Source organism: Balaenoptera ricei, chromosome 14, assembly GCF_028023285.1.
Source record: "Balaenoptera ricei isolate mBalRic1 chromosome 14, mBalRic1.hap2, whole genome shotgun sequence".
NCBI classification, from domain to species: Eukaryota; Metazoa; Chordata; class Mammalia; order Artiodactyla; family Balaenopteridae; genus Balaenoptera; species Balaenoptera ricei.
Window position 1 is genome coordinate 71,567,659 of NC_082652.1, and position 26,898 is coordinate 71,594,556.

Here is a 26,898-nt window from a genome sequence, read left to right on the forward strand (position 1 = left end):
GATTCAAAAAATATTGTTATGAGTTATGTCAAAGAGTGTTCTGCTTATGTTTTCTTCTAGGAGCTTTATGGTTTCAGGTCTTACATTTAGGTCTTTAATCAATTTTGAGTTTATTTTAGTATATGGTGTTAGAGAATGTTCTAATTTCATTCTTTTACATGTAGCTGTTGAGTTTTCCCAGCACCACTTATTGAAAAGAGTGTGTTTTCTCCACTGTGGTTGTTTTTTTCCCACCCACCAAGTATCAATAAATGAGGAAGTTGGACTATTTCCACATTTTCCTAACTAGAACCACATTTTCCAAAGAGTGTTACACTTGAGGAGTTGTTAGGTATTATAAGAAAAGTGAGTTCCATGGATAAATGTTTGGGAAATGGTGCATGAAATGATGTAAACAGGTTTCTTTACTACAGAATTTCTCCTAGTCTCTACTACGCAGATATGTTTTGACTCTCTAACAGGGAGTTAAAATTAAACTTTCACCAAATTTATTTTGAAAATAATTTTTTGAGGAGCATCCTATGATATTAGTGTTCACAAAAGTTCTTTCAGTTTTATAAATCCCGTAGTAGAAGATTGCACTAAGCACTTTAGAAGAAGGGTTGAATGTCCGTTAAACCCAATGAAGATCCACATTCTCTGGGAAGCCATTCTGTATTTCACTGTTTTACAATAGGAACCTTCTACTCCTCTCAAGGGAGAGAATATTGTCTCTGATCAACCATCAAAAAGGGAATTATCAAAGAGAGTGCTTCTGAATAATTTGATGCACGTTTCCTTGACTTTTATTGACTCTCCCACCTCCATATAATGTAAAAAGTCAATATATAAAAATAATCAATATATGAAAATCCAAACATATAAAGCATCACAGATGAGAGGAGAGCTATTCATATAACAGGAGAATTCTTTACTTTACAAAATGATTCCTCCCAGAGTCCTTTTTAAAAAAAAAGAAAGTTGGAGACACTGAAGGAAATTCAGTGGTCTCACAATTTCTCTCACAATTGTCTCTAAGTTCACCATCTATTACCTGTAAGTATTCTTAACCTTCAAAAATACTTTCTTAGATGCCTCTGTTTACCCCACCAATAGGGTTGATTTAGCCTATCTAGCCTTAGAAATGGCACATTCCTCTCTCACAGGGCCAGTGGCCTACCCCCAAGATGCCCTACTGGTCAAGGAGGGCTTTCCCACCAGCTGGGGACCACTGTTTAATGGCAGGCAGGCTCCAGCCAGAACCTCATTATTTATTTTCCCAGTGTTGCCTGTGGCTTAGAGACTCATTTATTTATTTGCAGAGATTACCATCACCCATTGGAAACAAATCTTTGGATATCATTTTTAAATCATGAATCTGAAATATATACTCTATTTTGCCAGCTGTCCAAGTTGCTGGGACTTTCCCCCCTTGGTTGAAAAAATGTTTTCTACTTCAGACAGCTACTATGGATCAAGATGTACACAAACTTCATTTTAAAGGTGTTTCCTGCCTTGTCAACCCAATCGTTATGAAGACAAAGGAACAGTTGGATCGTTGATACATTGGCGAAAAGCATTAACTTTCTTGTAAAGGTGATTTGCCACTTCAGGCGTAATTAGGCTACTTAAACACTTATCTTTGTTAGTCAATGGACTGGGAAGTCTTTATCCTTATCATGAGTGATGTAGTTCAAAGAGACTCTCAGCTCTAAATGGAGATGCTCTTTCAGTGCAAGGTAGTTCCTACCCGGTTGCTAGATATTTTAATCTCTAGACCTAACCAACATGTTGGTTTGTGTACCCCTAGAAGACTATCACTTCTAAAATATTTCTTCAGTCCCTCATTAAGTAGAATTTGATATCCTTGGTGACTCTTTAGGGGAGAAGGAACCAATTAAAACACCAAATCCTGAGAGTGAATGTTCTCTTCCAAGTCATTTGATGCTAGCTGTTTGAGAAAAAGAAAACTCAGTATGTAGTAAGGGGTGGAGAGGAGACCAAGAAATCCTTGCATCTCCCGCCCACACTTTGTAGCTCAGGCATGAAGGGAGACAGATGATGGAAGATAGGTGTGCTTGGCTAATTTCTTCTATGACAGTGAAGCATAGTGATCTGTCCTGGGAAGCAGAGGGTTCTGATCTTGTCCCTGGCTCTGCTTCTCAAACCAGTTCTGTAACCACAGGGACCCATCAGCCTCTCAGTTGTCTCACAGTAAAGTGGGGATTTATCTCTGCCTTGCTTGGATACACAGAATGTTGGGCTGGGGGGCATTCTACTAAGATAATGGGTTTGAAAATTACAGATTATGACGCCTAATATGGGCAAGGGTCATGGCTTTTTTCTTTGCTTCTTTTATATCTATTTTACTTATATGGAAAGAGTGACCTACCTGAGTATGAATTCTAGTTTTGCTAATTACTCAGTTTCCTCATCTATAAAATAGGGATAGTGATATCTATTTCATGTGGTTACCATGAAGACTTGGCAAATCCTACTGCTTTTAGTTGCATCATTTGGAGTTGTGCCTAGCAATCTTTCCCTAATATCTTTCCCCCTTGTGCGTTTCAATGCCAAATGCAGCTTCATGGACTCTTTCATAGGTCATTTATGGCACTCAGTTGTTGGGTTGTTGTTTTATAAGAACACTGAATTGTGACATTTCCACATTTCCTGCTACTCTGTTTCTTTGCTTTCTAACATATAAAATTACTTTATCATGTAATCTTTTTGAAGACATGAAAGCAATAATTAATGATCCAAGCTTAAGTTAAAATTGAACTGCAGGTTAAAACCATAATAAGATACCAACAGAATGTTAAAAAAAAAAACCCCACCAACTAAACAACCAGCACTGTTTCCCCTCCCCATGCCCCTGCCCTGCCCTCAACACACACGCAATGAAAACCAAACAACCAACCAACAAAAAACCAAACACAAATCTGACAATATCAAACTTTGGCAAGGATGTAGAACAACAGACATTCTTATACACTGTTGGTGAAATGCAAATTGGCACCACCATTTTGGAAAACTATTAGATAGTACCTAGGAAAGCTGAATATATGCCTACTTTATGACCCATAAATAAATGCATATGTGTACCAAAAATGTACAAGGATGTTCCTGGCAGCTTCATTTAAAACCACCAGAAGCTGGTATCAGAATCAACTGTGGTGTATTCATACATTGGAACACTATACAGCAATGAGGGGGAGGTAGGAAGATTCCATGGTGCTGGTGATGTTTGATATTTTGATTTCAGAGGTAGTTATACAGGGGTATTTATCTTATTACAAATTATCAAGCTGTACATTTAAGATCTCTGCATATATTTTATACTTCAGTAAAAAGTTTGCTAAATAAATAGATATCGACATTAGTTTTTAAATATTCACTGCCAGATGGCTGGAAAGTTTCTTTAGGCCATAATTAAAAGACATATCACAATTTTAGAGATCCTAAAATAGAGACAAAATAAAAATGCAACTTATAATTCAGTACTCATGTATTCATGCATTTGTACATTGTTTTTTTTATTGAGGAATACTTTACCAAAAAAAAAAAAAACACGCACAGATATTAAGTGCACAATTCAGTGAGTTTTGATACATGTATACATTCAAGTAATTACAACCCCAGTGAAGATATAGAACACTTCCATCAACACTTGTGCTTCTTCCCAGTCAATAGCCCACCTCCTCTCCCCAGAGAAAACCAACTAGTCTTCTTTTTTTTTAATTATTGAAATACAGTTGATTTATAGTGTTTCAGTTGTACAGCAAATTGATTCAGTTATACATATATATATATATTCTTTTTCAGATTCTCTTTCATTATAGGTTATTACAGCACGTCCTTGTTGTTTATCTATTTTATATGCAGTAGTAGTGTGTACAGACTGTTCTTAATTGTAGCACATTGGGTTAGCTATGCTTGTCCTTCAACGTCTTCTAAATAGAATAATGCAGCATATATACTCTTGTGTCTGGCTTCTTCACTTAGCATTATGTTTTTGATATTCATCCAAATTGTTGAGTGCACTGTGGATAATTTTTTATTTTATTAATATACTATACATTATTTCTTCATTTCCCTGTTGTTGGATATTTGGCTTATTTCCAGTTTGGAGTTACTGATGAATAAAACTGCTATCAACATTTTTGTTCAAGTTTTTCTTGAAATGTGTGTCCTAAGAAATCTTTTCTTTTTCCCAGGTCATAAAGTAGTTTCCTATGTTTTCTTTTAGATGCTTTATTTTTTTTCCTTGATGTTTGTGTCTATGATCTATCTCAAATTAATTTTTATGTATAGTGCAAGGTGAGGATCAAGGTTCATTTTTATCCAGTTGTTCAAGCCCCATATGTTGAAAAGAAACCATTTCTTTCTCCTTTTGATTACTTTGCATTGTCTGCTGAAAATCAACGAGCCATATATGTATAGATCTATTCAGGACTTTCTGTTCAGTTCCATTGATCTCTTTACTTACCCTAATGCTCATAACACACAGTTTTCATTACTGTAGCTGTAGAATAGGTATTGAAATCATAGAATGAGTATTTATGTATTGATTTTTATAATTAGGTAATACCAGTGCATTTATGGACCTCTTTACAATGGAGATAGGCTGCATCCAGTGTCCTATATGGTAACCTGATTTTATGTCTGATGACAAATAATCACTCTGATTTCAAAAACATTTCAGGCAGTGTACCTTAAAACATAGAGGTGTCTATACTACTCAATAAAAATTATACTACTCTTTATCCTGTTTATCAAGGGTAGTAAGTGAATTTCTTATGGCTCTGTTAATATTTCTGCCCTTACTGTGAGGTTGGCTCTTAGTATATCTGACCATATTAAATAGTGGCTTTGGGGATATAGTAATGGATAAATGTACTTTTATTTACATTTTGGACCCCAAAATCAATTTTAAAAACTTAGTTGCCCCAAATATTCCCCTTTTCTCTTTTCTTCTTTGTTGTTGTTGTTTAATGCTTCACTTTCTTCTGTTTTTTGTTTGTTTTTGCTTTTTTTTTTTAAAGGAAGGTATGCTATAATCTCAGCCCAGGAAAAATAAAGGTTGATCTTAAAATAACTAGGTGGTCTCATTTCTCTTTTGTTAGTGATTGATTGAGATGTGGGAAGGTGGTACAATTCTAGGCAATGAGAGGGTTTTGGGGATGAGCTCTGAAGCTCCTGTGAAAGATTTTCTGGCTGTTAAAAATGAACGGGGATTGTGAACAAGGTAACAGTTTCTCACCTGCTGCTGTTGTTGCTGGATGTTGTGATGTCAGGTGGTGATACCTGGAACTGTTGCAGCCATCTTGTTACCATGAAGAGAGCTACAAGCTGACTTGCTGAATTAAGCAGAGTGGAAAGAAGGAAGAAATCTGAGTCCTCAAAGAAATGAGGGAGCTAAAAATAACGTCTTAAGCTATCCCCATTCCTCTAGTTATGGGATTAAAAATATTTTGTTCATTGTCCAAATCATTTGAGTTAGGTATTCTTTCATTTGCTCTCTAAAGCATGCTATCTGTTAAAACCACATTGGATTTTAGCAGCTCTTTGATGTGCTAAGAACTACTGAGAAAATTAAATGAACGAGGCATTAGATTAAGAACCAAAGTATGAGCAAAGACATAATTTATTAATGAATTTTAGTCATCAGAATATGTGATTCTAAAAGGGGGGAACACTTACCTTTATAAAGTATGAAAATAATTGGATGAACTTGATATTGCTATGTTTGGGGATATGGCTACTCATGACTCAGGTAACTGTAGATGAGTTGAGTAGAATGTTGGGAGCAGGAGAAGCAAAACCAACTGTAGATTTTGAGATGAAGTTCACAGTCACATATGTCCCCTGCCTAAAGAACCCCTGGACTGCAGAGACTTGAGTAAGGCCTCTAGTTCAGCTAAGAAGGCTGAGGGCAAGGCAAGACCAGACATAGAGCTCCTGAGTTTTTGTGTAGGAGGGGCTTGAGGGCTGCAGCAGATTGGGACTCGGAGTCGCCATTGCAAAGAACTTTTCCTATTAGTTATCCATATAACGAATTGGGTGGGATCGTGGCTATGACCTTGGTTACCTCCTTTGATTCAGTGATTAATGCCAGACTAGTGTTCCAGCCTTGGGTTGAGAAAACCCACAGTTATTAAAAAAGCAAGCCAACCTCAAGATCTATAGCTGCTTTATTTTGAAATAAAGTCATTATTTCAAGTCAAAAGTGCGTAAAGAATTCCTGAAGAGTTTTCAAGGCAGAGAACTTCAATTCTGGTTGGTGTGAAATCAGTCTTTCAGTTTTCAATTTCATTGGAGGGAATGCTCATAATTTGAATTTCTGATGCTGAAAATTGAACTGAAAAGGAGACTCTTATGTAGTTCAACCACTGCTACCTTATTGGCATGATTATTATTAGTAAGTTAACTCGTCCATGTTGGAGGAGAACGAGAGACTCAGTCCTTGCCCTCGAGGTATACAACCACAATCCCAGGAAACACCATTTTCAAAATAGCCTGTGCATGGTGGGGAATGGGGTCTTCCACTGGCTCGAGTTGTGGTTCCTTCCATTTCAAGCAGTGTCCTTTTTTTTTTTTTTTTTTTGCTGAATTTCTACATTTTAAAAATTCTTCCAATGGGAAGGGGTTAACATCCCTGTTATAGAGGAGATGGCAGCATAAAGTCCACAGACTGAATTGCCTGGGTTCCTTCTAACCACTGTACACAGGCAGGGTTGGGAGCTTATTGGGAGACCTGTCTTTCTTGTTAACACATTAATATGATACTTTTCTTGGTTAATACATTTATATATTTGCAGGGGTCTCTGGAAAAATAATGTGAAAAACTATTTGTTTACAACTCGTGTTTACCCTACTATGGGATGAATTGAGTTTTTTTTTTTTTAGATAATGTATCTTTAGTTCATCTAAAAACTATAGACTAAAGAAAAAAACCTCACACCAATATTTTCCATTTTAAATTTAACAGTGGAGATTACTATCTTTGTGTCGTCAGGCTTACTGTGCGTGTGTGTGTGTGTGTGTGTGTGTGTGTGTGTGTAGAGTATGGCCCTCAGGATAAAGCTTTTTCTACCATCTATGAGCATGTCTTTTACCTTGAAAAAAATTACTATCATCTTTACAAAAAATTCAGGCCTGCATCTAATGAATCACAGAAAATTGTACAAAAGTGTTCCGCCCTAAATTTTATGAAGGTCATACTGAAGTAGATACTCATACTGAAGTAGTTGCCCTTGAGGTATACAACCACAATCCCAGGAAACACCTTTTTCAAAATAGCCTGTGCATGGTGGGGAATGGGGTCTTCCACTGGCTCGAGTTGTGGATCCTTGTTCATATTATGTTGCTGAGTCATTAGTAGAATGATAAATTATCTTATGCTGCATATTGATAATGTTGAATGATAAGTAGCTTTTTGGCCCTTATTGTAAATTTGGGGCACTTCTGATCTAACTCCAATATCTGTGAAAGGAGATGGGAACTGTTGTTCAATATGATCATGTGACAAAGGTAAACATACTGAAGCAGGGGTACTATGGCCTTTTCCCTTCTTTACTTTCAGGGAAGTAAGTTTGTCTGAATGACTTTTTGCACTCATCAGGGTAATGTCGGGGTAATGCAAATGGAGAAATCAGGAGATTGGGCCAGTAATTGCAGGGAGATGGGATGAAGAAAGATGGGAAGGGAGGAGTTTAGAGAGGATGAAGTTCTTAAAGAGGGTTTGCGGGAAAGAGAAAGATTCTGGGAAAACAGCAGCTGAATGGGGCTCCGAAGAGATAAATAGGAAAGCATAATTTTTAGCACTTTTTTTCTTTGTGTCAATTTATTTCTACTTTCTGAAATCTTCAGAAAAGATCCAGTCGAAGTTATCTTTGGCCACTGAGAACAGCAGGAAGTGGCCCAGTTCTATATATGTACGATCACTTATGTCATTATACAAACTGTTTCTGCCACTAGTCTTTCAAGCTTCCAAGTTAATTATTGAAAAGTTTCTTGAAATTATTCCTTGGTCTTGCTCAGCTTTTAGGCAGAAAGTACTGTAGCTTAGTGAAGGTCCAAGAGTGAGCATGTGGTCTGGCAAATTAGACACAAAAGAACTCTGTTGGAGGATTCTGGAAAAGATGTTTCCCTGGTATAGGGAGAGGGTAGTCACGAAGAAAGGTCTCTTTCTGTCCTGGCCACTCTTTGATCTAGTTTTCTGATGGTTTTTTGATGGCCCATGACCATAAACTGACTTCCCAGGGATGAAATGACAGCCTAGGAATGGCAGGATGGAAGGATGGAAAGACCAGGGCCCTTATGACACTGTTAAACTATTGAATTAGTTCTGTAGCGCCTACCTTTGGATTACTTGTTCAAGTCTTTTAAGCCACTATTTCTAACTGTACACTTCTTTATATTAATGGCTTTTGTTAATCAAAAGTAAACTTCCTTATGGTTAAGACCCTGACATTTAACTCTTTTCTTACATGTAGCCAAAGGCATTACTAACTGGCACACAACACATTTAACACTTATGCCGTCTGTAACTACTTCTTCATAAGGTGCAACCAGACAAAACAGAATCAAATGGAAGTTAGAACATATAGAAAATAGCAGTTAACATCCATATCATCTGATTTCAAATATCTGTATGTATCAGAACTGTTTGGCCTCATCGATTGACTTTATCATAAGCAAATGTCATAATTGAACTCAAATATAAATGTTCATGAATAAACGTTTGCAATGTGTTTGTTTTATATATTGGTATTTCAATTAAGATTTCTTTTGAAAAAAAGCTAAAATAATTGAAAAACTATAGCAAAAGACAAAGGGAAGCAGGGTAGTTAAATATTTGTGTTTGTGTGTATGTACATGTAGTAATCATTGCATTTATCTGATCATTTAAGTTTATTAAACTCCAATGTGGGACCCACTGTTCTGGGGGCTAGAGATACAAAACTTAATTTCATCCAGATTCTGACATCTACAGGATTCCAATTTGTACAATGGTGCCACAGTTCGATCACATGCTCAGGATGAAAACCAAGTAGTGTTCCTTGAAAGCCATCATGCATACTATATGTAACACATCAGCAAATCACTTTTGCTCCACCCCCTGGGTCCAACCCCTTCTTATGCTCCTTCTTTCTTTCCTTCGAGCTCATCTAGAAGGAAAACCGTCATCATCTCCACTTTTCCTTCTCTGTGGGTTCTTTTCTACATGGAGCAAGAGTGATTTTTAAAAACCTGAAGGAGATCACAATGTTCCCCTGTTTTCAGCTCTTCCATGGCTTTGCATCACTATTAAAAAAAAAATCCAAAGTCCTGTTCCTCGTATAGAGCTTTATGATCTAACACCAGTTACCTCTCAATGTAAGTTCTACCCTCATTCAATCCGATCAGAATATTCTGGTCTCCTTGTTGTCCCACAAAGCAAGTTATTCCCTTCTCAGTAACCTTGCCCTTATTTTCTCACTTCAATCGGGTGAGAAATCGGTCTCTGTTCCGAGTCACCCCAGGGAGGGCTTCCCCTACACTCCTTTATATTGTTCTTTACACTGTATTGTGTATCTATCCATTTATCATCTGTCTTCCTCACTTGAACATCAGCTCCATGAGAACAGAGACTTGGCCGTTTTAATGAATCCAAATGAATGAATGAATGAATGAATGAACTGTGGGTGAATAGCTCATTTCTTTCCGGTCCTGATTCTGCCCTGACTGGCAACGCCTTCTGGGCCAGGTTTGCCCACTCTCTGTTTCTCTGTGCTTGCATTTGTGAAATGAGGGGAAATTTCAGGCTGGAAGAGGGTGGGAGAATTTCAAGGGCTGGCCTGATGGCTCCCTTCCCGCACTGCTGCGGCAGCTCCTTCCTTTGTTTATGTATCAGCCTAGCCTGTTGCCAGGCAGGGTAGGAAGCTGGGCTGTGCGAAGGTGCTGACTAATGTAGGCGTCTCTCTCCTTATCCTACAAAGAAGAAAAGCCGCCCCAGGCAAACAAACATAGGAAGTCAGCAGTGCTCTCTTCTGGGTTGGCATCTTTTCTGCACCTTCCTCCCCCATTTCCGCTCCTCCTACCTGTAACTGAATCGGATCCTGATGACCAGTTTCTCATTCCAAGAGAGTGAAATAGAAAATGTAACCAGTCTGCAGGTGTTCAGCATATAGTTATTCCTCCTCTATGTGTCTTTGCACTGAGTGGCAAGAAGATTCTAGAACCATGCGCACTTGTGTCCAATTCTGGCTCTTTTCTAGCTGTGTGAGCTTGGGCAGGTGTCTCTACCTTTCTGAGGCTCAGTTATTTTGTCCACAGCATGGAAACACTGAGACCCACCTCACGTTGTTTACACGACAGTTAAATAATGTCTAGAAGGTACTTAACATCAGAGTAGAAAAGACTGTAGTGAGCGGATGACTCAGCAGTATTTTGGCCCCCTTTGCCTTTCTAGCAGCCTTTAAATTCACTCTTGATGTCATTTCTGTTCAAATAAATGGCCAGTCTTGTTGACGAGCATGGAACTGGGAACTGTGGGAAATGAAGCTGAGACAAATGAAAAACAGTAGTGAAAACATGAATACATTCATAAACTGGGACCCATTTCAGCAGAAACTGTTGTCTGGACACTGTTCACAGGACCAACACTCTGAGGCTGGAGAGGCTGCAGAACCCCACAGCGAGGTTCCTCTCTCCCTGCTCCCCACTGTGACTTCCCTCTAGGGTGAGTGAGCCTGCAGGAGCCGGGTCTGGCCTGGACTGCGGTCCCTAATCTGCAATCCCAGCCTGGCTCAGGGGGAGGTGGTTTCCCTCCTCTTCCTCCTCCTCCTCTTCCTCACTGCTCACCCCACCCTGGAGAGTGATGGCGGGGGTGGGGAGTCCAGCTCGCTAGTCAGGCCTATGAGAAGGGGGCCCAATGAGCACCCCACCAAACTGTCCTCCCCACAGCTCAGCTCTCCCTTACCCTTCACATTTTGAGCTCCTTTGTGGGAGAGTGGGGTGTGGGGTGGGAGGGGTTCTGCTAAGGAATGGGAGGAGTTTTGCTAACACCTCCCCTCGATTATGGAGTTTGTCAGCAATGGAAAGCCCATGTTAAAAGGCCAGGAGTCTGCAGGACAAAGGGAGTTTGTTTGCCTGGAAGAACTAGTCTTAGAGCCCTGGCAACAGAAGTTTTGGGGGCAGGGCTACTCTGTGGTGTCTAGTTCAGACTGAGGGCTGGGAAGGCCCTGGATCTACCAGAGAAGAGGAGGCTGGCTTCTGGGATAGGACAAGGATTTGGGATTCTAGCCAAGGAGAGAAAGGAGATAAGTCAAAGGAGCCGCCTGTGTCCTGACATGTCGAGCTCATTTCCACCTCAGGGCCTTTGCACCTGATCTCCCTGGAATTCTCTCCCTCCTAAATCTGCATGGCTTCTTCCTCACCTCATTCGGGGCTTGTCCAAAGGATATATAATGCCTGAGGCCTTCCTGGCACCCCTCTCTCCCAGTATCAAGTAAGGCCCCTTTCTCCTTACTGTCCACATAGTGTCTGCAAGTGTTTTGCTTGGTATATTCAACACACCTATGAGGCTCAAAGTCAATGTTTGACAAATAAAAGAATGAATTTTATATCAGAAATTCCCCAGTTGATGGATGCATCTACTTTGTAATCAATTTCCAGACACAAGACAGCTGTCTGAATTCAGAATAACCTATAATAACTAAGCAACTCGTTGGCTGAAGCTTTCATTTGGCCGAAAGGAATAATACTCAGATGGGCCCAACAAGTGTGGCTGGCCTCCTCTTGTGAATGGACGCTCTTTAACCTCAGGTGTTTTAGGGTCCCCCTCAAGGCGCATCTGTGGAGCTAAACATGGGCTGTTTTTCTAAAGTTATTATTAGGCTAGTGTAAAAGGAGTCACAATCATAACTGTCCTTTTCCTTGAAGACTCCTCCTCTAAGCAAAATGATGAAGGACGTTATTAGTGGGACAAGATTCACTTTTTAAACCACAGACATATGGCAAGCTTAGGTAGAGTGAAAACATTTTGCTTTAACCATCCATGTGTAGTTTTAATTAAAGAACTTAAAAAAGAAATGCCATAGAAATGTTAATTGCAGTGTCTGTGTGTCTTATCAGACTTGGGCAATTCCTTACCGATTGGATTGATTGCTGTGAGATTGTTCCACTTTGGTAGAGAGGAAAGGCAGGCAAACTGGCTGCCTCTGGCTCTTAGTGGATCCCATTTATTAAGCTGTGATTGGCTCAACCACAGAGCCAATCACATAGTAGTTTCATTCATTTACTCACAAAATATTCACTGATCCCCTTCCACATGCCGAGCATTTTTCTAGGGGTTGGGGATTCAGCAGTGACAAAAGTGACAAGCATGTCTGCCCACAGGGAGCTGCCATTCTAGTGGGGAAGACAGACAATATCAAAATAAATGAAGTATACAGTATGTCAGAAGGTGACCCGTAATGGAAAAAAGGCAGAGGAGTGGGGTGGAGGACGCAGTGCAGAAGGAGGTTGTCAGGGAAGCTGTCGGGTGACATTTGGACAAAGATCAAAGACGGTCAGGGGCAGAGCTGGTGGAGGGGTGTGCTAAGCAGAGGGAATGGCCGGGGGAAGTTCTATGCATGTTTGAAGAGAAGCAAGAAAGCCAGCGCATCTGGACGACAGTGAGCAAGGGAGTGGAATAGGGGATGAGCCGGAGGGGAAGGGGGGCGCCGATCACTTAGCACCTGGGCCCCGTGGAAGGATCCTTGGGCTCTATTCTGAGTGAAACACCAAGCCAACCCAGGGTTTCACGGTGGAGCCACATGATAAGTTGACAGTATAAAAGGACTCCTGAAATGAATTCTTTGACAGCCTGTGTTATTTTGTTTACAACATCCAAATTCAAATAGAGGGCTTGCAGGCTGCATCATCCCTGGGTATAGTGGGGAACCCCATGCAAAACCCTATCCATGTGGCCAATACCTACTATCCTATAAAGCTTCTGTGTTTCCTCTTAGCAATGCTAAAGGCCAAAGCCAAGGGCAAAAGGGTATGAGCCCTCGAGCCATCTTGGCCTCACAAGGTCAAGCTTTGTCTCCCCTCCACCCTCCTTTCAGCATCCCTGATTGAAAGGTGGAACTGGGAGTGGGACAGGGAAGGCCAGCCTGGAATATTCACGCTGATGCCCTGCTCGCAGATTCCTGGTCACAGCCAGCCTCATCCTGGAGAATCTTAGGCTAACATTGCCTGCATCATTCTTCCCTTCTAAACTTTTGGTATTGATGCAATTCTTCATTTCATAGCTCGTGATCAGCGATTTCTTTAAAACCTGGGGCACTCTGTTTAATGGGATTTTGGAGCTCTTTTAAAGTTTGAGAAGCAGCCTGGGAGATGTGGTTTGGTTGCATAATGTTGAAGCTAGAATCTCTGGGGTTTTGAATTGTCATGAAGACAGTAAGGTAATGAGTCCTGGGCCAGACCTTCCTGACAAGAGATATGGGGCAGGATGGGGCAGTGAGACAGAGGAATGTATACAGAGCTTTGGGGGATAGGGAAGCTGGAGCAGATGTATTATATGAGATCAGCTCACCCACCTCCTAACTGCGTCCCCTCAGAGGGTCCAGAGGGCACTCCCTTTACCAAGGCTGGGGGAGATGCATTTGTGAGGGAGCCCCCGTGTTCTCTGTGCTGGCTCTTCTCTGTGGGCCAGAAGTGATGGTGTAAACAGCTGCCATCGAACAGGACCCCCTGACTTCAGTGGGGATGATGAAACCCAGCACCAAGAGGTGGTGTTTAATTGCTAAAGACAAGATGGGTGTGTTTACTGTAAGGGTTTGCAGAACCCAAGCAGTAATCAGAATAGAATGGCCTGTAGAGCCATTGAATTGGCTAGTTGATCACTATGTTCCTTGAGCAGAAATACACGGGCAGGCTATTAAAGCCTTACTTGATTTGCATAACGGGAAAGCTCTAGATCTGGTGAATAGAATCACCACAATAGAAAGTAAAAAATCCCTCAACTAATTCTCAGACTTGAGTCATTTCATAGACACAGAGCCTCTTGAATGAAGAGGAGGACAAGTCTCCTTGGAAATCCTGCTGCACAGCCAACAGTTTACACTGTGAATCTTCCTTCTGACCTTCACTAAAGGGACCTGTGGCTGCGTACTAGGGTGATTGCGCATGGGGGCAACGGGTGTAATCGGACTGTTGGGGACGAGTGGACGCTGGAGACCCAAAGTACCACCAATCAGGTGATCAAGGGAGTCTGGCTCTGGTCCATCTCACCATGGGCCCGGGGGGGCCCTAGACCCATTCTGTGGTTATTTCTCCAGTTCCAAAAATCATAGTTGAAAAAAAATATGACCAAGTGCCCTCACATTGGTTAGGATCCTTCAACATCTCTTCTTTCAAGGTTCCTAAATGCTGAGTTTGCCCCGTGGTCAGAGCCCTTCCCGTGCACAGACGGCTGTCTCGGGGCTGTGTCTGCAGGCTGTGACCACTCTGGCTATCTGGCTGGTTGAAGCCGAGCATGATGTAATGGACTGTAGCAAGCTGCTAAGGACAAGGAAGGGGAAACTGGTCCCGGTTCTGCCATTAGCTCCCTGTGTGTTGCTGGACAGACCGCTCTGCCTTTCTGCGCCTCCGTTTTCTCATCTTTAAGAGGAAAGTTTGGGCCAGAAGCCAGCGATTCTTAACCTTGGTAGCATATTGGAATCCCTCATACATACTAATACAATAGTGCCTCATTATCTGCGCACGGTATGTCCTAAGACCCCCAGTGGGTGCCTAAAACCAGGGCTAGTCCTGAACCCTAGATATACTATGTTTTTTCCTATACATATTGGGTGGGCCAAAAGTTTCGTTCGGTTTTTTCTGTAAGATGGCTCTAGTAGCACTTATTGTCTTTAACTTCATTCGAAACAGTTTTGTTAGATTGTATGTGACAGCTGTCATATCAGCGTGTACTTAAAAGAAGAGTTATCAAAATCGGTGAATTTTTGTGTAGCCATTTTAATATTGAAGATGGAAGAAAAACAAGCAACGTTTTCGGCCTATTATGCTTTATTATTTCAAGAAAGGTAAAAACACAACTGAAATGCAAAAAAAGATTTGTGCAGTGTATGGAGAAGGTGCTGTGACTGATCGAACGTGTCAAAAGTGGTTTGCAAAGTTTCGTGCTGGAGATTTCTCGCTGGACGTTGCTCCATGGTCGGGTAGACCAGTTTGAGGTGATAGCGATAAAATCGAGACATTAATTGAGAACAATCAATGTTATACCACGCGGGAGATAACCGACATACTTAAAATATCCAAATCAAGAACTGAAAATCATTTGCACCAGCTTGGTTACGTGAATCGCTTTGATGTTTGGGTTCCACATAAGTTAAGCGAAAAAAACCTTCTTGACCATATTTCCACATGCTATTCTCTACTGAAACGTAATGAAAATGTTCCTTTTTAAAAACAAATTGTGATGGCGATGAAAAGTGGATACTGTACAATAATGTGGAATGGAAGAGATCGTGGGGCAAGGGAGATGAACCACTGCCAACCACACCGAAGGCCAGTCTTCATCCAAAGATGGTGATGTTGTGTATATGGTGGGATTGGAAGGGAGTCCTCTATTATGAGGACTTCCAGAAAACCAAACGATTAATTCCAACAAGTACTGCTCCCAATTAGACCAACTGAAAGTGGCACTAGATGAAAAGCGTCCAGAATGAGTCAACAGAAAACGCATAATCTTCCATCAGGATAATGCGAGACTGCATGTTTCTTTCATGACCAGGCAAAAACTGTTACAGCTTGGCTGGGAAGTTCTGATTCATCTGCCGTCACCAGACATTGCACCTTTGGATTTCCGTTTATTTTGGTCTTTACAAAATTCTCTTAATGGAAAAAAAGATTTCAATTCCCTGGAAGACTGTAAAAGGCACCTGGAACTGTTCTTTGCTCCAAAAGGTAAAAAGTTTTGGGAAGATGGAATTATGAAGTTGCCTGAAAACTGGTGGAAAGTAGTGGAACAAAAGGCTGAATATGTTGTTCAATAAAGTTCTTGGTCAAAATGAAAAATGTGTCTTTTATTTTTGCTTAAAAAGCCGAAGGCACTTTTTGGCCCACCCAATACATACCTATGATAAAGTTTAATTTATAAATTAGGCACAGTCAGAGATTCACAATAACTAATAATAAAATAGATCAATTATAATAATATACTATAATACAAGTTTGGGAGTATAGTCTTTCTATTTCTCTCTCAAAATATCTTATTGTACTACTGAACTCAACCTTCTTCTTGTGATGATGTGAGGTGATAAAATATCTCCGTGATGAGATGAAGTGAGGTGAATGACATAGGCATTGTGAGATAACATTAGGCTGTGGACCTTCAGACCACATGTCAGAAGCAGGTCACCTGGAGCAGGTGATCCTGGATTGAGCCATGATGATGTCGATGGTTGGGTACCCTGTGCTGTATGGTGTGAGATTTCATCACACTACTGAGAACAGCATACAATTTAAAGCCTATGAGTAGTTTGTTTCTGGAATTTTCCATTTAATATTTTTGAACTGTAGTTAACTGTGGGTAACTGAAACCGCAGAAAGCGAAATCGCAGATAAGGGGGGACTACCGTACCTAGTCCCACACTAGAGAATTTTATTTAATTGGTCTGGGGTGGGGCCCTAGCACTGACATTTTTAACATCTTCTCTGGAAATTCCAATGTGCACTCAGGATGAGCCCCATGGGATGAGTCACCCCCGAGGTCCCTTCCCGCTCTGACAGGTTGAGTCTCCACAATGTTCCTCCCTGAGAGAGAGACAGAGCATCTGACACATTTGAAGTCAAAGCTCCAAAGGGCCTTTAGAGGAGGAGAGTCTGAAAACCCCTATTTCCCAGATTAAAATATGCAATATTTCTCCTCTTAGGGAGACATGTGACTGACCAGACCACAGAGAGGTTGGGCTGGAGAATAGCCCAAATGTTTGTTTCAGCCATTTCAGTGACATTTTGCAGGGCTGCTCAAAGATTTGTCCATGGTGTTTGCCTGTGTCCTAGACATGGGCCAAAATCTGTCGTTGTGTTTCCTGTGCACCTTGCCTTATCCCAGTTGTCAATATCTAGATTCAGACAGAGACCCAGACCTTGGCTTACTGATGGATACTCTCACTTCTGTGTCTTATTTCTACCTTCATCTCTGCCCAGCCTATAAAAAGGGCTCCCATTCTATGAATAGCAGGATTGGCTCTAGTTTTTGAGCCTGGCTCAACCATAAAATAGCCGTGTGACCTTGAAGAAGCACCTTTTTCTCCTTGGGCCTCCATCTTCTCATTTTTTAAATGTGTAGCTCCAAAGTGTCTTACAGGTGAAATGACCTATGGTAATGAAATTTGATGAAACCTTGCTTATCCAACCAGAATGTTAAGCTGAACTGCTTTTCCGAAGCAAAATGGACTCCGAGGTGTCGCCAGCTCATTGTGCTCATTGGTAGCGGAGGTGGATTTGGAGAGACCATCTTTCCAATTTGGTCAACCTCAAAAGAACGGTCTGCCTTTTCCACCAACCAAGCCAACAACAAACCCAGCTTTGAAGCACTTAGCGCTAGGGCTGCTAGGTGGCGCTGTTTCCCCAGATTTCCAGGGAGTCTACGCTTTAGCAGAGGGCTGTTGGAGAATTAACAATTAATGTCCACTGTATCAGCCTGAGCCCGCAGAAAATATGTTACACTCCAGAAACTGCAGAGAGCTGAGATTGCTCAGAGACGTGCTGCTGCCAACCTGGTTCTCTGCTGGCCGAGAATGTAATCATACACAGCCTGTCCCGTCCACAAATTGGTCCCACAAACAAGGGACATTAATAACAAGGGTAAATAAGGAATATTATAATAAATGATTTGTATGCTTGTTTTCTTAGCCTTATTACATTTTATTTTGGAACTTTTCCCTGCATATAATAGCTAGAAGACAATTGCCACTGGGAGAGTTCACTTTCCAACAGCTTAAAAAAGAAAACCACCAAATGAGATACGTGGGTTTTTCCCCTGAATCCATATGGACGCTTATAGGGTATCCCAAATGGGGGCGCGAGGGCTGTGATGGCAGGCAGAAAAGATTTCTTGTATTTTCCTGACTTTTCCTTTTCTATAAAAAGGCCCTCTGAGTCAAGGACTTAAGCACTGCTGCTATCACTTCTTCATCAAAGGCAAAGATGTTCTTCGTCACACAAGGAGCTAGGGAAGGCAGGAAGAGGGAAGGGCAAAGAAGTTGTTTGGCCCATTTTTGGCTCCGTTTCCTGCATTTTTTTCCCTTTAATGTTTGTAAACTTCATTATTTCCATTGATGCCTTTCCACTGAAAGGTGAACTCCACCTGAATAGCAGAATTTGGGGGCAGGAGGGGGTCAAAGGTTCTGCTTCCCTGCCTGTCCCCCATGACATGTTTTTCTTGTAGAAATGGCCATTCTGAGGGGCAGTGAGAGGCGCAGTGGCCGGGTGGGTTAGGAGGACCACAGGGCAGTTCTCTTTTGCAGGCCAGAGACATGCCTTGAAATATAAAATATCTGCACCTCCAGAGTGGACCCCTACACCCCGCCTCCCTCACTGGCTCCCGACTTCTCCCTTGCCCAGAAACAGCAATTTGTCACAATTAAGTCCTCGGCTGCCTCACCCTCCCTCTGCCACGCCCTTTGTAGCTCACATTTGTAGGCTGGGGAGACAGAAAGAATGAAACCCATGCATTTTCTTCATGCTTCCCTTCTAGTTTAATTCTACCTTTCATGAATTCATAGTGTGCATTGTTTAGGTTTAGAAAAATGTTCCCAGCGCCAGCTCTTCTGGTGTGCGTGCAAAAAAAAAAAAAAAATCAGTTTCAATCAACAGCATCAGCAACTCAGACTCCGGGCTGCTGGAGGGGATCCTTGGGGCGGGGGAGTGGCGGGGCTTGCACCACTGAGAAGCAGAGCATCTCCCCTCCTGGCAGGGAAAAGCGAGGCCCCTTGACCCCAGGCGCCAATTACTATTTTAACCATCCTTCCGCACAGCCCCAGAGGCAGCTGGAAAGGAAACCGTGCGCTGGGACTTCCCACAGCGTCTTGCTGGCTCCCTAAGGCTGCCAGGCATTTGCCCATCTGGTGAGGCCTCCAGAGCAGGGGGCCTAATTAGGCATCATCTGGCCACCTGAGAAGGTTCGGTGGACCTTCCCCGGCTCCCCTCCTCCACGCAGGACTCCATTCTCCCAGCTGCAGGTCTCTGGAGCTTGCTTGGTAGAGCAGCTGCCCTGGCTAATGATTGGATAGCAGGGTCCCCAGGTGGCTGCCTCAGACTGGAGGGGATGGGCAGAGAGAGGGCCAAGGAACATAAAGGGACAGGGAGGGGGACAATATGAGGGGTGGTCAGAGAGAGGTTGGAGGGAGAAGAAACAGCGAGCATTAGATGAGCATCGCAATTCAAATCTCTTGAGCTGGAAGACGAGCTGACCTGACTTGCAGCAAGAGAGCTGGTCCATAGGGGGGCCCATCCATGAGAGAAACCCCTGTCCCCCTATTCTCCATCCCACCTCCCACCACACCATGATATTCTCTCTTCCTGCCCTCTACTGCCCTCAGCACCAGGCTCTAACCAACAGTTTTTCACTAGGAGAACATGGCCTTACAGCCCTACTTTTGGGGACAGGCTGTGGGAAGAGGATATTGTTAAACTCAAAATTATTCTTTGCTCGTGTTGGACTTTTAGGCATGCAGGTGTGTCTGCTTTTTAAGATATTTTGCACCCTGCGCTCCCTAAACCATGGCAGGAGGCCGGAGAGTTGGGCAGTTGCTGACATGCAAGCCAGGCTCTGCTGATCACTTCTTAGGCATTTTCCCTTTGTTTTCTGGGCAATCACACCCTTAGAGTAAGATGTATGACAAATGTCAAAATGACAAAAATACTGGGACAAATTTAGGGGAAGCAGATGGAAAGTAAAATGATCCACGAAGGGTTGTGTTGGCAAAAGGGGCAACCTCCCGGTCACTGATGGCCTGCTGTCAGTTTGAACCCGTGCTCGCTGGAAAGCTGGGCTGAGCCACCAAAACTCTCAATTCTACGGATTTCTCTCTTATAATGTAGGATCGTTTGAAGCAATAAGATTGTGTGAGTGAGGGGCGCATCCCTGGACTAGGCCAAAATGAAGTTTAATTTCTGGTACTGTTATATCTGGGGTTTTGACCATGGGTTACTCATTGTGTTTCCTCTCTCCTCCAGTGTTCCTATTGGAAAATGTAAGAGAACACTTCTCTTAGTGTGCTAGAAGTTACCATTTTCTGAGCGTATTAGAGGTTAGAATGTTACGTTTCTACATTTGGTTTAGCAGGGCTCAAAGGGGAATGGCTTTCCCCCCACCTACCCCACAAACTGCCACAATACGATTGAAGGGTGTTTTGCTCCAGGAAAGGGAAACTGGTGTATGGAGAAGGGCTGTTTTGAGACTCCTGTGCCCTGAACAGTAGAAGGGCGGGCTGTACAGATGTGCACAAGTTATTGACAGCTGTAGCAAGAATTGGAAAGGTGGTGGGATTTTCAAGCTGGCAGGAAGATAATCTCATAAAGGTTTTGAAGACTTGTCTGGTTCCCTCATAACTGTCTGCCCGTCCTTGTGAATCCAGGGCTGATATGGGAAGCCTCAGCCTCAGGGATTTGGATCCATCAAAGGAGATTCACAAGGGTGAGCAAGTCTTTCCAGAACACTCGAATCCTTTGATTCCATTAGTTGTGGGCTGTAGTCACCTTTGGCTCCTCCAAAGGACCTCTGGGCATAAATCACAGGGACACAGAGTGAACCCAGTAGAAGCAGAGAGGGGAGCAAATGAAGGGAATCTTCCTACTAATGGGTGTCCGCTTTCAGCTGGGTGTACAATGGTGGGAAGTTGAATTTTTCAGTCTTAGAGTAAGAGTGATTGTTTTAAAGTACCCTGGAGCCTAGATAAATCTTAGAGGATAATTGATACTGTTTTCTGCAGGTCACCAAGCACCCCAGCTTTGTCCTCGAGCTCCAATAGAAAATGACTAAATCTTTAATTAAAGCCTACAGATTCTGTAGGAGGATTTTTGGGCCTCAAGAGTTGATCTGGCCCAGCATGTCACTCTGGTGGGCACCTCTCCAGTGTCTCAGAGGGATGAAAACCAATCCTCTGCTTGACTAACCCCCAGTAAAAGTTGCCCAGTGCATTCCATTGGGGGCAGTTCAAGGGCTTAGAGGACAGTTCCTTATTTTGAGCTGAAACCTGCTTCCTTGAAAATTCTGCTCACTAATCCTAGTTCTGCCCTCCGGAACTACAGGGGATAAATATAATCCCTTTTTCAGATGAAAGCTCTTCAGTTAGTTGAAGCTGGTGGTCACATTCCCTAAGTCTTCCTTTGAATAAGACATGCATTCCAAGTACCACATGGTATCAACCTCCCTCACCAAACATCCTACTGTGGACATCATCTGGGTTTTCAGCATTTGCATCAGTCAGACTCCAGAAAGGAAGATAGAAATACTCTCAACATTTCCAGTAGAGGGAAATTAACATAGGAGCTTTTTACATAGCTACAGAAGGACAAAGAGGGCAAAAAAATAAATGTGAGATAACCCAGACATTCGTAATTACAGGAAGCAGCTACCATTCCTAGCGGTGGAGAATGAATGAGAGGATGTGTCCCAGAGACCAGAATCACAGAGGAGGGCCACCCAGGGGGGCCATGGCGAAGGTCCCATGGCTGTGCTGGAACCTCTGAAAGGGCTCCGTCTTACTGATGCTGGGACCGCCAAGGCTGTTTTAGCACTCTTATTGTGCTTGCAGCCAACTAAACCCCTCATTTACATAAAGCAGGTGAGGCCAAACCTGTATTTTTGAAAATGAGTGTTTGACTGAAGTTCAGGGCTTTGATGGGTCTATTTTTTTCTTTCTTTTCCTGCACACTGCCCCTTTCTTCTGATAACTGTGCCCTTCCTTTTCCGTTGGGGAAACTGCTCTCCTCCATCCACATGACCCCAATAGTCCCAATCACAGGACAGGGGGCAATGAGACAAGATTTGAAACTTGGGCAGAGACACAGAAGGACAGATGACCAGTGGAACTGAAGCGATTGATGGTACTTCCTACAGAAGCTGTGTCTGGGTTCTCTACTGAGCTCCCTGGAGCTACTCTGACCGTGGGCCTTCCCAAGACCTGGTTGTTTGACTTTTCTGCTACTGAAAGTCCTACACAGTAGCCTTCCTATAAAGTCCTTTCTGGCTTTGTCAGCCAGGGTCTATTTCTATTACTTACAAAGAACCTGGAATGATATGCCATCTTTACCTGTATTCCCAAAGGCAAGAAGATGACATCTGACTTGGTGGAGATCTAGCAAATATTAACTCTAACACCAGTCTCCATCTTTCTGTCTTCAAATATATTAGAAGCACAATGAATAATTGCCAACCTGGAAAGTAAATGTCTCACGGGGTATTGAAGAGGTAGATCCTTAGCGCTATAGAGTTCCAAAATCTGTGATGCAGATAAATGTACGGAAATCAGATCTGGAAAAGGATTTTGATGTGACTACTTTGATTTGGTCATATCGAAATGGGTGCATCAAGATATAAACACATCTTTTTTCATGCCCTAGCAACGTGAATAATGAATGTCGCAAAGCCTCATCTCACCCCTGAATCTGACCTTATTGCCCCTCTAAAATTCACTCAGAAGTGGGATGAAGATCAGGAAGTGAGTGTGTATGTAATTATGTTAATTGGCACTTGAGAAAAATTCTTTAAAATTAAATTGCTTCACTGGGCTGTCAAAATATCTTCAAAACAGATTGCATCAAAATATGTAGCTGATTTCTATATATCTATATGAGTCATTAAAAATGTGCCAAATATATGGTTTATGCAAGAAAAGCATACCCCAGCCCCCCTTACCACACAGTACATTTCTTCAGACAGAATTGAGTTCATCAACAGCGTATACATTCAGTCATTCAGCTAGTTAGGAAACTTCCTTACTTAACCGACATTCAGTCCAAGTTTATCTATATTGTCCATAGGGATAGCTTGACAATGGCGTCTTGAAATCTTGACCCAGGAAAGTGTTGACTTACCTTCATAGCCTCTCAACACAGAAACAAGATTCCTTTGGTAAAGCTTGCCTTATAAGAATGATATTGACACACGTAATTATGTTTAATTATGATCTTTTAAGTATTAAAATATATTTACTCTTTTAAAAATTGGCCCGGTCTTGATTTCCATTAGGGAAGCCGTAAAAGGAGGAGTCCCAGGAGGACCACTGACCGGCTACCCTTCTCAGCACCCAAAGCCCTGCCACGCTTGTCCTCCAAGGTGGCCTGACTAGGGCTCTGGCCACGTGGTCACCTGCCCCTCAGATCTGTTCATCTTTTGCTATGGGGGCCCCCTGAGAATATGATGGAACGTTCTATGAATTTCGTAGTTATTGCCTTAAACCCTCAAAGATAAATGAGTTTCTGGAAAATATTAGGAAAACCATTCATCTTTAGACAGCTCACTCTGATTTGGTTGGATTCTGGAGTGCAGAATTTGGAGGCGTAATGGATAAAGTGTTTCATGTTTGGAAGTATGATAGTTTTGCTCCTTGAGCTGAAGTTCAGAAAGGCTCGGCCAAGAATAAGGAATGCCAAGAACAATTCTTATTCCAGATTTGGCTCTCATTGACAAGCAAGAGTTTGAGATTATTTATGGGGTACCATAGTGCAAAATAGAAAAAAAAAAACCCAAAGGAGTCTATGAGCCAGTTATTTTCCAGATGAAGTCTGCTGGGCCAGCTCTGTGGGGTGATGAGTTTAAAACGGTGGTGGGTGCCCATGTTGATTTAGGCTACACAGAATTGGTTGGAGTTCTCCACCCAGAATACAGAGCACCCAGCAGAGTTCATGTTCTTTGGTGGAATGAGAGTGCAGATATTCATGCAGCTGGGGAACATCAGTCTTGTGAAGATCTCACACTTGTGGTCAATGGGAAAATGTCAACTACCAAGTGCCACAGCAAAGTATGCTTCTGATTCCTATGTCATTTTTACTGTTGAAATCTTTTTCTGCTGAAATACGAAGCGTTTCATTAACTGCTCTAAGATGTGTCTGCTAATGGGCTTAGATTCTCCCAAGAGAGTCTCACTTTTATTTGAAGGAGGTGGTAAATTAATTAGCTATGTCCCTTGAACTTCTGAAAACCACCTCTGTACTTTGTCCCTACCACTTCAGGAGATACTTCTGTTCATTTCCCCCACGGCATTTCAATATCTGTTATACATTAGAAATAGTTGCCACTACTTCATGATCTTGGTTTTGCATATGTTTCAAAATAACTCTCCTGTATTTTGACAACCTTTTGCTTTATAACATTTTTTATATTCAAATGATACATCTCCATACCTGTGACAATATTTTAACATTATTTGTACACGATGTCTATCTTTTCATTATGTCTGGTTTTTTCTGAGATTTTTTAACAATTTTTTTGTCCAGTAAAGTTTATTTTGTGATATCAAATGTGATTCATAAAAATATTACATCAAATATATTTCTTCACTTTGGAAAAGCACAGTATCATATGTGTCATCTTATTAAGTATGGTTTTCACATTAATTTTTAGTCGCTCTAACTTGGAAAACAATGTGATTAGGTCTTGGTGTTAAAGAACTTCAAAAGACTTGGTTTATATGCTGAATGTGTTTATTTAGAATTAATTTTGCTAAATTTTACTTCATTTTTGATCACTACTTAACAAAGATACTTGGGCCATCTATTTGTCTTAAAGAGATCTTTATGCTTGTGGAAATGCTTGCCCTAATAAAAGTCTATATATCCGTAAAAAATATTTCCAGGTCTTGATACTTTTCATCTTTCTGTAATCCATCCTTTGCTTGTTTCTGAAAACTGGAGCATGTATCTGTTCTCTAAATCCTCCCAAACTCTCCAGCACTCATTGCAGCTGGGCCTGTGGACTTGAACTCATTTGAGGGGCTTGGTGTTTTCTTATTGTCTCCTTGCCTACCTCAGGTTTCAATTTCCTACAAACCGTATTTGTTCAAGCCTTCCCAGTTTGAAGATCACTTTCCTCGATAGAGAAAGCAAGATAGAAGCTGAACTGTCCTGTTTTTCTCTGTTAGCTTTCAACATGACACCATCTGCCCCTGAGCATGGGGCCCTTCCATTCCTCTTTCTTCTTCCTGCTCTGAACTCAGCTCAAATCCCCCTTTCAGTGCCCTGACACTGTCTTTTTAAGCCTCAGGGCAATTTCAACTCTGTTTTTCCTGGTTATCATTAAGACTGGTTAGTATTCCTTGGTTATAAGTGCTTCTTTTCATATTTCAGGCATTTCTTTTAAAATCTGAGATCAAGAGCTCTCTGCATAGTTTTTGTTTGTTTGCTTTTTTTAAAGACACTTTTCTTTTTTCTTCTTGATCAATGTCATTTTTTGTTATGGACTGAATATTTACGTCCCCTAAAACTCATATACTGAAATCTAATTCTTAATGTGATGGTATTAGGAGATGGAGCCCTTAAGGGGTGACTAAGTCCTGAGGGTGGAGCCCTCATGAATGGGATTTGTGCCCTTATAGGAAGAGGTCAGGGAGCTAGATGACCTTCTTTGTGCCATTTGAGGATACAATGAGAAGTTGGCAGTCAGCAACTCTGATGAGGGTTCTCACCAGAACCTGACCATGACTTCCAGACCTCTGACTTCCAGAACTGTGAGAAATAAGTTTCCGTCATTTATAAGCCACCCAGTCTATGGTACTTTGTTATAGCAGCTCAAACAAACTAAGACGTTAGTGATTGTTCTGATAGAATTCTTTTATGTGAACCTTTCCTCTTTTAGCCATTTTAACTTTTATAGTGTCACCAAGGAGTCATACCTACCTTTCCTCTGAACTTTTACAAACGATTTTTTCCCTAAAGCCTAGAATTTATGTCTAATTATGGCCAATGCTTCCTTCCTTCTTTGGCTGTTAATAGTTCTACCATGATGACAGTCACTTTATCCAAGTGTTCATTTCACTATGCTAGGTTGGTTGTGCCTAGCGGTTAGTAAGAAGGCTGTATGTCATAGTTGAAAGGGCAGGGACCTCTGAATTTGGTAGATCTGAGTTCAAAAGTCCAGAGACCTGCTGATGATCTTGAACAATCTACCTGACTTGTCTGATTCAGATGGTTAAAAAACTGGGTCAATTATACAGCTTTGCAAGGATGCTTTTAAAATCATAAAGAATGCACAATGCCATTAGCCATTGTTATTACTGCCTGAATAATGTTTTTGATCTTCTGCTAATCTTTCTTGCTCCAGCATATGTGCTAATATATGCATGTGAGTTTGTAGTGTGGCGTGAATAAGTTAAAATTATAGTAGGTAACATTAGGGTTGAGGTATAGACATATTGGTGACAAATAGCATATTGGTTGAGCACTCAGGTTCTGAAGCCAAACTGACTCAGAGTCCTGCTGTGCCACATATTAGCTTTGTGATCTTGAGCAAATGGCTGGAACATTCTGTGTTCTCATTTCTTTATCTACAAAACAGCTCTAATTCATGCACTTACTAAAAAAGATTTAAATGAGTAAGTAGACGTAATTGCTTAGAACATCACCTGGCACATAGCCAGCACTTAATAATGTTAGGTCTTATTATTATCACACTGAGGATGGCATTGGATGGACACAGAGCCAGAAGCACCAGCATTCCTGTGTCAACCAGAGTATCTGAAGCAAAACTGAGAAACCCTTAGAGATCAACAAGTTTACAGAAATGAACACAAGGAAGTTACTGAAAAATGTTGACAGAAAGCTGAGACTGATGTCATTCCATTGGCAAACATATGGACACTTTTGCAGGAAATGTTTTCTGAGTCATGAGGCTGTAAGAGATTAGCTTGTAAGGGCAGCTGAAACTTGAACATT

The 26,898-nt window shown here is 41.7% G+C and overlaps 1 pseudogene; it reads left to right on the forward strand.

Moving 5' to 3' along the window:
• The window catches only part of LOC132347362 (protein NipSnap homolog 3A-like), a 38,274-nt pseudogene extending 14,189 nt beyond the window's left edge, over positions 1–24,085 (forward strand).
• Positions 24,086–26,898: the final 2,813 nt, after the last annotated feature.